The sequence below is a fragment of the Ascaphus truei genome, chromosome 21 (genome assembly GCF_040206685.1).
Source record: "Ascaphus truei isolate aAscTru1 chromosome 21, aAscTru1.hap1, whole genome shotgun sequence".
NCBI lineage: Eukaryota > Metazoa > Chordata > Amphibia > Anura > Ascaphidae > Ascaphus > Ascaphus truei.
The window spans coordinates 35,313,932-35,331,932 of record NC_134503.1 but is presented as its reverse complement, the minus strand read 5'-3'; positions in this window follow the sequence as shown (position 1 = coordinate 35,331,932).

Here is an 18,001-nt window from a genome sequence, read left to right as displayed (position 1 = left end):
CGAACCACAAGTACCGGGTCCATGGTTCTGGCCGTATACTGGGGGGACGGGGACGACTCCCATTAACCCCTGACTATACCGGGGATACGCTTATCACAATGCCTTTCTGGTCTGTGCTGAAGCAGGGCATTCTGGCAGCCAAGTGGCTTGACCTTTATTAGTGAGCCTGGTTACCCCCTCTCGGAACCACAGACTTAGAAATCGCCAGCTCATATACAGTGCATAAAATATATTTATATATATACCCTTATACACCATTTTAATAAAAAATATCACAAAATTCTTCTAAGTCCCTCGGAAAGAGTGAAAGACGCGCACGTTCATTTTCAGAGCTCCTAGACCTTCCTATAAGAAGTTAGCCAAAAAGTATCTTCGAAAAACGCTTAGGTTAAGTTTCAGAGTTGCTTCTAATGTACCAAAGCTGGACTTAGATATAATTTCACTCTCACAACATTATGGCTGGTTGGAGACAGTCCGAACCACAAGTACCGGGTCCATGGTTCTGGCCGTATACTGGGGGGACGGGGACGACTCCCATTAACCCCTGACTATACCGGGGATACGCTTATCACAATGCCTTTCTGGTCTGTGCTGAAGCAGGGCATTCTGGCAGCCAAGTGGCTTGACCTTTATTAGTGAGCCTGGTTACCCCCTCTCGGAACCACAGACTTAGAAATCGCCAGCTCATATACAGTGCATAAAATATATTTATATATATACCCTTATACACCATTTTAATAAAAAAATATCACAAAATTCTTCTAAGTCTCTCGGGAAGAGTGAAAGACGCGCACGTTCATTTTCAGAGCTCCTAGACCTTCCTATAAGAAGTTAGCCAAAAAGTAGCTTCGAAAAACGCTTAGGTTAAGTTTCAGAGTTGCTTCTAATGTACCAAAGCTGGACTTAGACATAATTTCACTCTCACAACATTATGGCTGGTTGGAGACAGTCCGAACCACAAGTACCGGGTCCATGGTTCTGGCCGTATACTGGGGGGACGGGGACGACTCCCATTAACCCCTGACTATACCGGGGATACGCTTATCACAATGCCTTTCTGGTCTGTGCTGAAGCAGGGCATTCTAGCAGGCAAGTGGCTTGACCTTTATTAGTGAGCCTGGTTACCCCCTCTGGAACCACAGACTTAGAAATCGCCAGCTCATATACAGTGCATAAAATATATTTATATATATACCCTTATACACCATTTTAATAAAAAATATCACAAAATTCTTCTAAGTCTCTCGGGAAGAGTGAAAGACGCACACGTTCATTTTCAGAGCTCCTAGACCTTCCTATAAGAAGTTAGCTAAAAAGTAGCTTCGAAAAACGCTTAGGTTAAGTTTCAGAGTTGCTTCTAATGTACCAAAGCTGGACTTAGACATAATTTCACTCTCACAACATTATGGCTGGTTGGAGAGGGTCCGAACCACAAGTACCGGGTCCATGGTTCTGGCCGTATACTGGGGGGACGGGGACGACTCCCATTAACCCCTGACTATACCGCGGATACGCTTATCACAATGCCTTTCTGGTCTGTGCTGAAGCAGGGCATTCTGGCAGCCAAGTGGCTTGACCTTTATTAGTGAGTCTGGTTACCCCCTCTCGGAACCACAGACTTAGAAATCGCCAGCTCATAAACAGTGCATAAAATATATTTATATATATACCCTTATACACCATTTTAATAAAAAAATATCACAAAATTCTTCTAAGTCTCTCGGGAAGAGTGAAAGACGCGCACGTTCATTTTCAGAGCTCCTAGACCTTCCTATAAGAAGTTAGCCAAAAAGTAGCTTCGAAAAACGCTTAGGTTAAGTTTCAGAGTTGCTTCTAATGTACCAAAGCTGGACTTAGACATAATTTCACTCTCACAACATTATGGCTGGTTGGAGACAGTCCGAACCACAAGTACCGGGTCCATGGTTCTGGCCGTATACTGGGGGGACGGGGACGACTCCCATTAACCCCTGACTATACCGGGGATACGCTTATCACAATGCCTTTCTGGTCTGTGCTGAAGCAGGGCATTCTGGCAGCCAAGTGGCTTGACCTTTATTAGTGAGCCTGGTTACCCCCTCTCGGAACCACAGACTTAGAAATCGCCAGCTCATATACAGTGCATAAAATATATTTATATATATACCCTTATACACCATTTTAATAAAAAAATATCACAAAATTCTTCTAAGTCTCTCTGGAAGAGTGAAAGACGCGCACGTTCATTTTCAGAGCTCCGAGACCTTCCTATAAGAAGTTAGCTAAAAAGTAGCTTCGAAAAACGCTTAGGTTAAGTTTCAGAGTTGCTTCTAATGTACCAAAGCTGGACTTAGACATAATTTCACTCTCACAACATTATGGCTGGTTGGAGAGGGTCCGAACCACAAGTACCGGGTCCATGGTTCTGGCCGTATACTTGGGGGGACGGGGACGACTCCCATTAACCCCTGACTATACCGGGGATACGCTTATCACAATGCCTTTCTGGTCTGTGCTGAAGCAGGGCATTCTGGCAGCCAAGTGGCTTGACCTTTATTAGTGAGCCTGGTTACCCCCTCTCGGAACCACAGACTTAGAAATCGCCAGCTCATATACAGTGCATAAAATATATTTATATATATATACCCTTATACACCATTTTAATAAAAAATATCACAAAATTCTTCTAAGTCTCTCGGGAAGAGTGAAAGACGCGCACGTTCATTTTCAGAGCTCCGAGACCTTCCTATAAGAAGTTAGCCAAAAAGTAGCTTCGAAAAACGCTTAGGTTAAGTTTCAGAGTTGCTTCTAATGTACCAAAGCTGGACTTAGACATAATGTCACTCTCACAACATTATGGCTGGTTGGAGACAGTCCGAACCACAAGTACCGGGTCCATGGTTCTGGCCGTATACTGGGGGGACGGGGACGACTCCCATTAACCCCTGACTATACCGGGGATACGCTTATCACAATGCCTTTCTGGTTTGTGCTGAAGCAGGGCATTCTGGCAGCCAAGTGGCTTGACCTTTATTAGTGAGCCTGGTTACCCCCTCTCGGAACCACAGACTTAGAAATCGCCAGCTCATATACAGTGCATAAAATATATTTATATATATACCCTTATACACCATTTTAATAAAAAATATCACAAAATTCTTCTAAGTCTCTCTGGAAGAGTGAAAGACGCGCACGTTCATTTTCAGAGCTCCTAGACCTTCCTATAAGAAGTTAGCTAAAAAGTAGCTTCGAAAAACGCTTAGGTTAAGTTTCAGAGTTGCTTCTAATGTACCAAAGCTGGACTTAGACATAATTTCACTCTCACAACATTATGGCTGGTTGGAGAGGGTCCGAACCACAAGTACCGGGTCCATGGTTCTGGCCGTATACTGGGGGGACGGGGACGACTCCCATTAACCCCTGACTATACCGGGGATACGCTTATCACAATGCCTTTCTGGTCTGTGCTGAAGCAGGGCATTCTGGCAGCCAAGTGGCTTGACCTTTATTAGTGAGCCTGGTTACCCCCTTTCGGAACCACAGACTTAGAAATCGCCAGCTCATATACAGTGCATAAAATATATTTATATATATATACCCTTATACACCATTTTAATAAAAAATATCACAAAATTCTTCTAAGTCTCTCGGGAAGAGTGAAAGACGCGCACGTTCATTTTCAGAGCTCCGAGACCTTCCTATAAGAAGTTAGCCAAAAAGTAGCTTCGAAAAACGCTTAGGTTAAGTTTCAGAGTTGCTTCTAATGTACCAAAGCTGGACTTAGACATAATGTCACTCTCACAACATTATGGCTGGTTGGAGACAGTCCGAACCACAAGTACCGGGTCCATGGTTCTGGCCGTATACTGGGGGGACGGGGACGACTCCCATTAACCCCTGACTATACCGGGGATACGCTTATCACAATGCCTTTCTGGTCTGTGCTGAAGCAGGGCATTCTGGCAGCCAAGTGGCTTGACCTTTATTAGTGAGCCTGGTTACCCCCTTTCGGAACCACAGACTTAGAAATCGCCAGCTCATATACAGTGCATAAAATATATTTATATATATATACCCTTATACACCATTTTAATAAAAAATATCACAAAATTCTTCTAAGTCTCTCGGGAAGAGTGAAAGACGCGCACGTTCATTTTCAGAGCTCCGAGACCTTCCTATAAGAAGTTAGCCAAAAAGTAGCTTCGAAAAACGCTTAGGTTAAGTTTCAGAGTTGCTTCTAATGTACCAAAGCTGGACTTAGACATAATGTCACTCTCACAACATTATGGCTGGTTGGAGACAGTCCGAACCACAAGTACCGGGTCCATGGTTCTGGCCGTATACTGGGGGGACGGGGACGACTCCCATTAACCCCTGACTATACCGGGGATACGCTTATCACAATGCCTTTCTGGTTTGTGCTGAAGCAGGGCATTCTGGCAGCCAAGTGGCTTGACCTTTATTAGTGAGCCTGGTTACCCCCTCTCGGAACCACAGACTTAGAAATCGCCAGCTCATATACAGTGCATAAAATATATTTATATATATACCCTTATACACCATTTTAATAAAAAATATCACAAAATTCTTCTAAGTTCCTCGGGAAGAGTGAAAGACGCGCACGTTCATTTTCAGAGCTCCTAGACCTTCCTATAAGAAGTTAGCTAAAAAGTAGCTTCGAAAAACGCTTAGGTTAAGTTTCAGAGTTGCTTCTAATGTACCAAAGCTGGACTTAGACATAATTTCACTCTCACAACATTATGGCTGGTTGGAGAGGGTCCGAACCACAAGTACCGGGTCCATGGATCTGGCCGTATACTGGGGGGACGGGGACGACTCCCATTAACCCCTGACTATACCGGGGATACGCTTATCACAATGCCTTTCTGGTCTGTGCTGAAGCAGGGCATTCTGGCAGCCAAGTGGCTTGACCTTTATTAGTGAGCCTGGTTACCCCCTCTCGGAACCACAGACTTAGAAATCGCCAGCTCATATACAGTGCATAAAATATATTTATATATATATACCCTTATACACCATTTTAATAAAAAATATCACAAAATTCTTCTAAGTCTCTCGGGAAGAGTGAAAGACGCGCACGTTCATTTTCAGAGCTCCGAGACCTTCCTATAAGAAGTTAGCCAAAAAGTAGCTTCGAAAAACGCTTAGGTTAAGTTTCAGAGTTGCTTCTAATGTACCAAAGCTGGACTTAGACATAATGTCACTCTCACAACATTATGGCTGGTTGGAGACAGTCCGAACCACAAGTACCGGGTCCATGGTTCTGGCCGTATACTGGGGGGACGGGGACGACTCCCATTAACCCCTGACTATACCGGGGATACGCTTATCACAATGCCTTTCTGGTCTGTGCTGAAGCAGGGCATTCTGGCAGCCAAATGGCTTGACCTTTATTAGTGAGCCTGGTTACCCCCTCTCGGAACCACAGACTTAGAAATCGCCAGCTCATATACAGTGCATAAAATATATTTATATATATACCCTTATACACCATTTTAATAAAAAATATCACAAAATTCTTCTAAGTCCCTCGGAAAGAGTGAAAGACGCGCACGTTCATTTTCAGAGCTCCTAGACCTTCCTATAAGAAGTTAGCCAAAAAGTAGCTTCGAAAAACGCTTAGGTTAAGTTTCAGAGTTGCTTCTAATGTACCAAAGCTGGACTTAGACATAATTTCACTCTCACAACATTATGGCTGGTTGGAGACAGTCCGAACCACAAGTACCGGGTCCATGGTTCTGGCCGTATACTGGGGGGACGGGGACGACTCCCATTAACCCCTGACTATACCGGGGATACGCTTATCACAATGCCTTTCTGGTCTGTGCTGAAGCAGGGCATTCTAGCAGGCAAGTGGCTTGACCTTTATTAGTGAGCCTGGTTATCCCTCTGGAACCACAGACTTAGAAATCGCCAGCTCATATACAGTGCATAAAATATATTTATATATATACCCTTATACACCATTTTAATAAAAAATATCACAAAATTCTTCTAAGTCTCTCGGGAAGAGTGAAAGACGCGCAAGTTCATTTTCAGAGCTCCTAGACCTTCCTATAAGAAGTTAGCTAAAAAGTAGCTTCGAAAAACGCTTAGGTTAAGTTTCAGAGTTGCTTCTAATGTACCAAAGCTGGACTTAGACATAATTTCACTCTCACAACATTATGGCTGGTTGGAGAGGGTCCGAACCACAAGTACCGGGTCCATGGATCTGGCCGTATACTGGGGGGACGGGGACGACTCCCATTAACCCCTGACTATACCGGGGATACGCTTATCACAATGCCTTTCTGGTCTGTGCTGAAGCAGGGCATTCTGGCAGCCAAGTGGCTTGACCTTTATTAGTGAGCCTGGTTACCCCCTCTCGGAACCACAGACTTAGAAATCGAAAGCTCATATACAGTGCATAAAATATATTTATATATATATACCCTTATACACCATTTAATAAAAAATATCACAAAATTCTTCTAAGTCTCTCGGGAAGAGTGAAAGACGCGCACGTTCATTTTCAGAGCTCCGAGACCTTCCTATAAGAAGTTAGCCAAAAAGTAGCTTCGAAAAACGCTTAGGTTAAGTTTCAGAGTTGCTTCTAATGTACCAAAGCTGGACTTAGACATAATGTCACTCTCACAACATTATGGCTGGTTGGAGACAGTCCGAACCACAAGTACCGGGTCCATGGTTCTGGCCGTATACTGGGGGGACGGGGACGACTCCCATTAACCCCTGACTATACCGGGGATACGCTTATCACAATGCCTTTCTGGTCTGTGCTGAAGCAGGGCATTCTGGCAGCCAAATGGCTTGACCTTTATTAGTGAGCCTGGTTACCCCCTCTCGGAACCACAGACTTAGAAATCGCCAGCTCATATACAGTGCATAAAATATATTTATATATATACCCTTATACACCATTTTAATAAAAAATATCACAAAATTCTTCTAAGTCCCTCGGAAAGAGTGAAAGACACGCACGTTCATTTTCAGAGCTCCTAGACCTTCCTATAAGAAGTTAGCCAAAAAGTATCTTCGAAAAACGCTTAGGTTAAGTTTCAGAGTTGCTTCTAATGTACCAAAGCTGGACTTAGATATAATTTCACTCTCACAACATTATGGCTGGTTGGAGACAGTCCGAACCACAAGTACCGGGTCCATGGTTCTGGCCGTATACTGGGGGGACGGGGACGACTCCCATTAACCCCTGACTATACCGGGGATACGCTTATCACAATGCCTTTCTGGTCTGTGCTGAAGCAGGGCATTCTGGCAGCCAAGTGGCTTGACCTTTATTAGTGAGCCTGGTTACCCCCTCTCGGAACCACAGACTTAGAAATCGCCAGCTCATATACAGTGCATAAAATATATTTATATATATACCCTTATACACCATTTTAATAAAAAAATATCACAAAATTCTTCTAAGTCTCTCGGGAAGAGTGAAAGACGCGCACGTTCATTTTCAGAGCTCCTAGACCTTCCTATAAGAAGTTAGCCAAAAAGTAGCTTCGAAAAACGCTTAGGTTAAGTTTCAGAGTTGCTTCTAATGTACCAAAGCTGGACTTAGACATAATTTCACTCTCACAACATTATGGCTGGTTGGAGACAGTCCGAACCACAAGTACCGGGTCCATGGTTCTGGCCGTATACTGGGGGGACGGGGACGACTCCCATTAACCCCTGACTATACCGGGGATACGCTTATCACAATGCCTTTCTGGTCTGTGCTGAAGCAGGGCATTCTAGCAGGCAAGTGGCTTGACCTTTATTAGTGAGCCTGGTTACCCCCTCTGGAACCACAGACTTAGAAATCGCCAGCTCATATACAGTGCATAAAATATATTTATATATATATACCCTTATACACCATTTTAATAAAAAATATCACAAAATTCTTCTAAGTCCCTCGGAAAGAGTGAAAGACGCGCACGTTCATTTTCAGAGCTCCTAGACCTTCCTATAAGAAGTTAGCCAAAAAGTATCTTCGAAAAACGCTTAGGTTAAGTTTCAGAGGTACTTCTAATGTACCAAAGCTGGACTTAGATATAATTTCACTCTCACAACATTATGGCTGGTTGGAGACAGTCCGAACCACAAGTACCGGGTCCATGGTTCTGGCCGTATACTGGGGGGACGGGGACGACTCCCATTAACCCCTGACTATACCGGGGATACGCTTATCACAATGCCTTTCTGGTCTGTGCTGAAGCAGGGCATTCTGGCAGCCAAGTGGCTTGACCTTTATTAGTGAGCCTGGTTACCCCCTCTCGGAACCACAGACTTAGAAATCGCCAGCTCATATACAGTGCATAAAATATATTTATATATATACCCTTATACACCATTTTAATAAAAAAATATCACAAAATTCTTCTAAGTCTCTCGGGAAGAGTGAAAGACGCGCATGTTCATTTTCAGAGCTCCTAGACCTTCCTATAAGAAGTTAGCCAAAAAGTAGCTTCGAAAAACGCTTAGGTTAAGTTTCAGAGTTGCTTCTAATGTACCAAAGCTGGACTTAGACATAATTTCACTCTCACAACATTATGGCTGGTTGGAGACAGTCCGAACCACAAGTACCGGGTCCATGGTTCTGGCCGTATACTGGGGGGACGGGGACGACTCCCATTAACCCCTGACTATACCGGGGATACGCTTATCACAATGCCTTTCTGGTCTGTGCTGAAGCAGGGCATTCTGGCAGCCAAGTGGCTTGACCTTTATTAGTGAGCCTGGTTACCCCCTCTCGGAACCACAGACTTAGAAATCGCCAGCTCATATACAGTGCATAAAATATATTTATATATATACCCTTATACACCATTTTAATAAAAAAATATCACAAAATTCTTCTAAGTCTCTCGGGAAGAGTGAAAGACGCGCATGTTCATTTTCAGAGCTCCTAGACCTTCCTATAAGAAGTTAGCTAAAAAGTAGCTTCGAAAAACGCTTAGGTTAAGTTTCAGAGTTGCTTCTAATGTACCAAAGCTGGACTTAGACATAATTTCACTCTCACAACATTATGGCTGGTTGGAGAGGGTCCGAACCACAAGTACCGGGTCCATGGATCTGGCCGTATACTGGGGGGACGGGGACGACTCCCATTAACCCCTGACTATACCGGGGATACGCTTATCACAATGCCTTTCTGGTCTGTGCTGAAGCAGGGCATTCTGGCAGCCAAGTGGCTTGACCTTTATTAGTGAGCCTGGTTACCCCCTCTCGGAACCACAGACTTAGAAATCGCCAGCTCATATACAGTGCATAAAATATATTTATATATATACCCTTATACACCATTTTAATAAAAAAATATCACAAAATTCTTCTAAGTCTCTCGGGAAAAGTGATAGACGCGCACGTTCATTTTCAGAGCTCCTAGACCTTCCTATAAGAAGTTAGCCAAAAAGTAGCTTCGAAAAACGCTTAGGTTAAGTTTCAGAGTTGCTTCTAATGTACCAAAGCTGGACTTAGACATAATTTCACTCTCACAACATTATGGCTGGTTGGAGACAGTCCGAACCACAAGTACCGGGTCCATGGTTCTGGCCGTATACTGGGGGGACGGGGACGACTCCCATTAACCCCTGACTATACCGGGGATACGCTTATCACAATGCCTTTCTGGTCTGTGCTGAAGCAGGGCATTCTGGCAGCCAAGTGGCTTGACCTTTATTAGTGAGCCTGGTTACCCCCTCTCGGAACCACAGACTTAGAAATCGCCAGCTCATATACAGTGCATAAAATATATTTATATATATATACCCTTATACACCATTTAATAAAAAATATCACAAAATTCTTCTAAGTCTCTCGGGAAGAGTGAAAGACGCGCACGTTCATTTTCAGAGCTCCGAGACCTTCCTATAAGAAGTTAGCCAAAAAGTAGCTTCGAAAAACGCTTAGGTTAAGTTTCAGAGTTGCTTCTAATGTACCAAAGCTGGACTTAGACATAATGTCACTCTCACAACATTATGGCTGGTTGGAGACAGTCCGAACCACAAGTACCGGGTCCATGGTTCTGGCCGTATACTGGGGGGACGGGGACGACTCCCATTAACCCCTGACTATACCGGGGATACGCTTATCACAATGCCTTTCTGGTCTGTGCTGAAGCAGGGCATTCTGGCAGCCAAATGGCTTGACCTTTATTAGTGAGCCTGGTTACCCCCTCTCGGAACCACAGACTTAGAAATCGCCAGCTCATATACAGTGCATAAAATATATTTATATATATACCCTTATACACCATTTTAATAAAAAATATCACAAAATTCTTCTAAGTCCCTCGGAAAGAGTGAAAGACGCGCACGTTCATTTTCAGAGCTCCTAGACCTTCCTATAAGAAGTTAGCCAAAAAGTAGCTTCGAAAAACGCTTAGGTTAAGTTTCAGAGTTGCTTCTAATGTACCAAAGCTGGACTTAGACATAATTTCACTCTCACAACATTATGGCTGGTTGGAGACAGTCCGAACCACAAGTACCGGGTCCATGGTTCTGGCCGTATACTGGGGGGACGGGGACGACTCCCATTAACCCCTGACTATACCGGGGATACGCTTATCACAATGCCTTTCTGGTCTGTGCTGAAGCAGGGCATTCTGGCAGCCAAGTGGCTTGACCTTTATTAGTGAGCCTGGTTACCCCCTCTCGGAACCACAGACTTAGAAATCGCCAGCTCATATACAGTGCATAAAATATATTTATATATATATACCCTTATACACCATTTAATAAAAAATATCACAAAATTCTTCTAAGTCTCTCGGGAAGAGTGAAAGACGCGCACGTTCATTTTCAGAGCTCCGAGACCTTCCTATAAGAAGTTAGCCAAAAAGTAGCTTCGAAAAACGCTTAGGTTAAGTTTCAGAGTTGCTTCTAATGTACCAAAGCTGGACTTAGACATAATGTCACTCTCACAACATTATGGCTGGTTGGAGACAGTCCGAACCACAAGTACCGGGTCCATGGTTCTGGCCGTATACTGGGGGGACGGGGACGACTCCCATTAACCCCTGACTATACCGGGGATACGCTTATCACAATGCCTTTCTGGTCTGTGCTGAAGCAGGGCATTCTGGCAGCCAAATGGCTTGACCTTTATTAGTGAGCCTGGTTACCCCCTCTCGGAACCACAGACTTAGAAATCGCCAGCTCATATACAGTGCATAAAATATATTTATATATATACCCTTATACACCATTTTAATAAAAAATATCACAAAATTCTTCTAAGTCCCTCGGAAAGAGTGAAAGACACGCACGTTCATTTTCAGAGCTCCTAGACCTTCCTATAAGAAGTTAGCCAAAAAGTATCTTCGAAAAACGCTTAGGTTAAGTTTCAGAGTTGCTTCTAATGTACCAAAGCTGGACTTAGATATAATTTCACTCTCACAACATTATGGCTGGTTGGAGACAGTCCGAACCACAAGTACCGGGTCCATGGTTCTGGCCGTATACTGGGGGGACGGGGACGACTCCCATTAACCCCTGACTATACCGGGGATACGCTTATCACAATGCCTTTCTGGTCTGTGCTGAAGCAGGGCATTCTGGCAGCCAAGTGGCTTGACCTTTATTAGTGAGCCTGGTTACCCCCTCTCGGAACCACAGACTTAGAAATCGCCAGCTCATATACAGTGCATAAAATATATTTATATATATACCCTTATACACCATTTTAATAAAAAAATATCACAAAATTCTTCTAAGTCTCTCGGGAAGAGTGAAAGACGCGCACGTTCATTTTCAGAGCTCCTAGACCTTCCTATAAGAAGTTAGCCAAAAAGTAGCTTCGAAAAACGCTTAGGTTAAGTTTCAGAGTTGCTTCTAATGTACCAAAGCTGGACTTAGACATAATTTCACTCTCACAACATTATGGCTGGTTGGAGACAGTCCGAACCACAAGTACCGGGTCCATGGTTCTGGCCGTATACTGGGGGGACGGGGACGACTCCCATTAACCCCTGACTATACCGGGGATACGCTTATCACAATGCCTTTCTGGTCTGTGCTGAAGCAGGGCATTCTAGCAGGCAAGTGGCTTGACCTTTATTAGTGAGCCTGGTTACCCCCTCTGGAACCACAGACTTAGAAATCGCCAGCTCATATACAGTGCATAAAATATATTTATATATATATACCCTTATACACCATTTTAATAAAAAATATCACAAAATTCTTCTAAGTCCCTCGGAAAGAGTGAAAGACGCGCACGTTCATTTTCAGAGCTCCTAGACCTTCCTATAAGAAGTTAGCCAAAAAGTATCTTCGAAAAACGCTTAGGTTAAGTTTCAGAGGTACTTCTAATGTACCAAAGCTGGACTTAGATATAATTTCACTCTCACAACATTATGGCTGGTTGGAGACAGTCCGAACCACAAGTACCGGGTCCATGGTTCTGGCCGTATACTGGGGGGACGGGGACGACTCCCATTAACCCCTGACTATACCGGGGATACGCTTATCACAATGCCTTTCTGGTCTGTGCTGAAGCAGGGCATTCTGGCAGCCAAGTGGCTTGACCTTTATTAGTGAGCCTGGTTACCCCCTCTCGGAACCACAGACTTAGAAATCGCCAGCTCATATACAGTGCATAAAATATATTTATATATATACCCTTATACACCATTTTAATAAAAAAATATCACAAAATTCTTCTAAGTCTCTCGGGAAGAGTGAAAGACGCGCATGTTCATTTTCAGAGCTCCTAGACCTTCCTATAAGAAGTTAGCCAAAAAGTAGCTTCGAAAAACGCTTAGGTTAAGTTTCAGAGTTGCTTCTAATGTACCAAAGCTGGACTTAGACATAATTTCACTCTCACAACATTATGGCTGGTTGGAGACAGTCCGAACCACAAGTACCGGGTCCATGGTTCTGGCCGTATACTGGGGGGACGGGGACGACTCCCATTAACCCCTGACTATACCGGGGATACGCTTATCACAATGCCTTTCTGGTCTGTGCTGAAGCAGGGCATTCTGGCAGCCAAGTGGCTTGACCTTTATTAGTGAGCCTGGTTACCCCCTCTCGGAACCACAGACTTAGAAATCGCCAGCTCATATACAGTGCATAAAATATATTTATATATATACCCTTATACACCATTTTAATAAAAAAATATCACAAAATTCTTCTAAGTCTCTCGGGAAGAGTGAAAGACGCGCATGTTCATTTTCAGAGCTCCTAGACCTTCCTATAAGAAGTTAGCTAAAAAGTAGCTTCGAAAAACGCTTAGGTTAAGTTTCAGAGTTGCTTCTAATGTACCAAAGCTGGACTTAGACATAATTTCACTCTCACAACATTATGGCTGGTTGGAGAGGGTCCGAACCACAAGTACCGGGTCCATGGATCTGGCCGTATACTGGGGGGACGGGGACGACTCCCATTAACCCCTGACTATACCGGGGATACGCTTATCACAATGCCTTTCTGGTCTGTGCTGAAGCAGGGCATTCTGGCAGCCAAGTGGCTTGACCTTTATTAGTGAGCCTGGTTACCCCCTCTCGGAACCACAGACTTAGAAATCGCCAGCTCATATACAGTGCATAAAATATATTTATATATATACCCTTATACACCATTTTAATAAAAAAATATCACAAAATTCTTCTAAGTCTCTCGGGAAAAGTGATAGACGCGCACGTTCATTTTCAGAGCTCCTAGACCTTCCTATAAGAAGTTAGCCAAAAAGTAGCTTCGAAAAACGCTTAGGTTAAGTTTCAGAGTTGCTTCTAATGTACCAAAGCTGGACTTAGACATAATTTCACTCTCACAACATTATGGCTGGTTGGAGACAGTCCGAACCACAAGTACCGGGTCCATGGTTCTGGCCGTATACTGGGGGGACGGGGACGACTCCCATTAACCCCTGACTATACCGGGGATACGCTTATCACAATGCCTTTCTGGTCTGTGCTGAAGCAGGGCATTCTGGCAGCCAAGTGGCTTGACCTTTATTAGTGAGCCTGGTTACCCCCTCTCGGAACCACAGACTTAGAAATCGCCAGCTCATATACAGTGCATAAAATATATTTATATATATATACCCTTATACACCATTTAATAAAAAATATCACAAAATTCTTCTAAGTCTCTCGGGAAGAGTGAAAGACGCGCACGTTCATTTTCAGAGCTCCGAGACCTTCCTATAAGAAGTTAGCCAAAAAGTAGCTTCGAAAAACGCTTAGGTTAAGTTTCAGAGTTGCTTCTAATGTACCAAAGCTGGACTTAGACATAATGTCACTCTCACAACATTATGGCTGGTTGGAGACAGTCCGAACCACAAGTACCGGGTCCATGGTTCTGGCCGTATACTGGGGGGACGGGGACGACTCCCATTAACCCCTGACTATACCGGGGATACGCTTATCACAATGCCTTTCTGGTCTGTGCTGAAGCAGGGCATTCTGGCAGCCAAATGGCTTGACCTTTATTAGTGAGCCTGGTTACCCCCTCTCGGAACCACAGACTTAGAAATCGCCAGCTCATATACAGTGCATAAAATATATTTATATATATACCCTTATACACCATTTTAATAAAAAATATCACAAAATTCTTCTAAGTCCCTCGGAAAGAGTGAAAGACGCGCACGTTCATTTTCAGAGCTCCTAGACCTTCCTATAAGAAGTTAGCCAAAAAGTATCTTCGAAAAACGCTTAGGTTAAGTTTCAGAGTTGCTTCTAATGTACCAAAGCTGGACTTAGATATAATTTCACTCTCACAACATTATGGCTGGTTGGAGACAGTCCGAACCACAAGTACCGGGTCCATGGTTCTGGCCGTATACTGGGGGGACGGGGACGACTCCCATTAACCCCTGACTGTACCGGGGATACGCTTATCACAATGCCTTTCTGGTCTGTGCTGAAGCAGGGCATTCTGGCAGCCAAGTGGCTTGACCTTTATTAGTGAGCCTGGTTACCCCCTCTCGGAACCACAGACTTAGAAATCGCCAGCTCATATACAGTGCATAAAATATATTTTTATATATATACCCTTATACACCATTTTAATAAAAAAATATCACAACATTCTTCTAAGTCTCTCGGGAAGAGTGAAAGACGCGCACGTTCATTTTCAGAGCTCCTAGACCTTCCTATAAGAAGTTAGCCAAAAAGTAGCTTCGAAAAACGCTTAGGTTAAGTTTCAGAGTTGCTTCTAATGTACCAAAGCTGGACTTAGACATAATTTCACTCTCACAACATTATGGCTGGTTGGAGACACTCCGAACCACAAGTACCGGGTCCATGGTTCTGGCCGTATACTGGGGGGACGGGGACGACTCCCATTAACCCCTGACTATACCGGGGATACGCTTATCACAATGCCTTTCTGGTCTGTGCTGAAGCAGGGCATTCTAGCAGGCAAGTGGCTTGACCTTTATTAGTGAGCCTGGTTACCCCCTCTGGAACCACAGACTTAGAAATCGCCAGCTCATATACAGTGCATAAAATATATTTATATATATACCCTTATACACCATTTTAATAAAAAATATCACAAAATTCTTCTAAGTCTCTCGGGAAGAGTGAAAGACGCGCACGTTCATTTTCAGAGCTCCTAGACCTTCCTATAAGAAGTTAGCTAAAAAGTAGCTTCGAAAAACGCTTAGGTTAAGTTTCAGAGTTGCTTCTAATGTACCAAAGCTGGACTTAGACATCATTTCACTCTCACAACATTATGGCTGGTTGGAGAGGGTCCGAACCACAAGTACCGGGTCCATGGTTCTGGCCGTATACTGGGGGGACGGGGACGACTCCCATTAACCCCTGACTATACCGGGGATACGCTTATCACAATGCCTTTCTGGTCTGTGCTGAAGCAGGGCATTCTGGCAGCCAAGTGGCTTGACCTTTATTAGTGAGTCTGGTAACCCCCTCTCGGAACCACAGACTTAGAAATCGCCAGCTCATATACAGTGCATAAAATATATTTATATATATACCCTTATACACCATTTTAATAAAAAATATCACAAAATTCTTCTAAGTTCCTCGGGAAGAGTGAAAGACGCGCACGTTCATTTTCAGAGCTCCTAGACCTTCCTATAAGAAGTTAGCTAAAAAGTAGCTTCGAAAAACGCTTAGGTTAAGTTTCAGAGTTGCTTCTAATGTACCAAAGCTGGACTTAGATATAATTTCACTCTCACAACATTATGGCTGGTTGGAGACAGTCCGAACCACAAGTACCGGGTCCATGGTTCTGGCCGTATACTGGGGGGACGGGGACGACTCCCATTAACCCCTGACTATACCGGGGATACGCTTATCACAATGCCTTTCTGGTCTGTGCTGAAGCAGGGCATTCTGGCAGCCAAGTGGCTTGACCTTTATTAGTGAGCCTGGTTACCCCCTCTCGGAACCACAGACTTAGAAATCGCCAGCTCATATACAGTGCATAAAATATATTTATATATATACCCTTATACACCATTTTAATAAAAAATATCACAAAATTCTTCTAAGTCACTCGGAAAGAGTGAAAGACGCGCACGTTCATTTTCAGAGCTCCTAGACCTTCCTATAAGAAGTTAGCCAAAAAGTATCTTCGAAAAACGCTTAGGTTAAGTTTCAGAGTTGCTTCTAATGTACCAAAGCTGGACTTAGATATAATTTCACTCTCACAACATTATGGCTGGTTGGAGACAGTCCGAACCACAAGTACCGGGTCCATGGTTCTGGCCGTATACTAGGGGGACGGGGACGACTCCCATTAACCCCTGACTATACCGGGGATACGCTTATCACAATGCCTTTCTGGTCTGTGCTGAAGCAGGGCATTCTAGCAGGCAAGTGGCTTGACCTTTATTAGTGAGCCTGGTTACCCCCTCTGGAACCACAGACTTAGAAATCGCCAGCTCATATACAGTGCATAAAATATATTTATATATATACCCTTATACACCATTTTAATAAAAAATATCACAAAATTCTTCTAAGTCCCTCGGAAAGAGTGAAAGACGCGCACGTTCATTTTCAGAGCTCCTAGACCTTCCTATAAGAAGTTAGCCAAAAAGTATCTTCGAAAAACGCTTAGGTTAAGTTTCAGAGTTGCTTCTAATGTACCAAAGCTGGACTTAGATATAATTTCACTCTCACAACATTATGGCTGGTTGGAGACAGTCCGAACCACAAGTACCGGGTCCATGGTTCTGGCCGTATACTGGGGGGACGGGGACGACTCCTATTAACCCCTGACTATACCGGGGATACGCTTATCACAATGCCTTTCTGGTCTGTGCTGAAGCAGGGCATTCTAGCAGGCAAGTGGCTTGACCTTTATTAGTGAGCCTGGTTACCCCCTCTGGAACCACAGACTTAGAAATCGCCAGCTCATATACAGTGCATAAAATATATTTATATATATACCCTTATACACCATTTTAATAAAAAACATCACAAAATTCTTCTAAGTCTCTCGGGAAGAGTGAAAGACGCGCACGTTCATTTTCAGAGCTCCTAGACCTTCCTATAAGAAGTTAGCTAAAAAGTAGCTTCGAAAAACGCTTAGGTTAAGTTTCAGAGTTGCTTCTAATGTACCAAAGCTGGACTTAGAAATCATTTCACTCTCACAACATTATGGCTGGTTGGAGAGGGTCCGAACCACAAGTACCGGGTCCATGGTTCTGGCCGTATACTGGGGGGACGGGGACGACTCCCATTAACCCCTGACTATACCGGGGATACGCTTATCACAATGCCTTTCTGGTCTGTGCTGAAGCAGGGCATTCTGGCAGCCAAGTGGCTTGACCTTTATTAGTGAGTCTGGTTACCCCCTCTCGGAACTACAGACTTAGAAATCGCCAGCTCATATACAGTGCATAAAATATATTTATATATATACCCTTATACACCATTTTAATAAAAAATATCACAAAATTCTTCTAAGTTCCTCGGGAAGAGTGAAAGACGCGCACGTTCATTTTCAGAGCTCCTAGACCTTCCTATAAGAAGTTAGCTAAAAAGTAGCTTCGAAAAACGCTTAGGTTAAGTTTCAGAGTT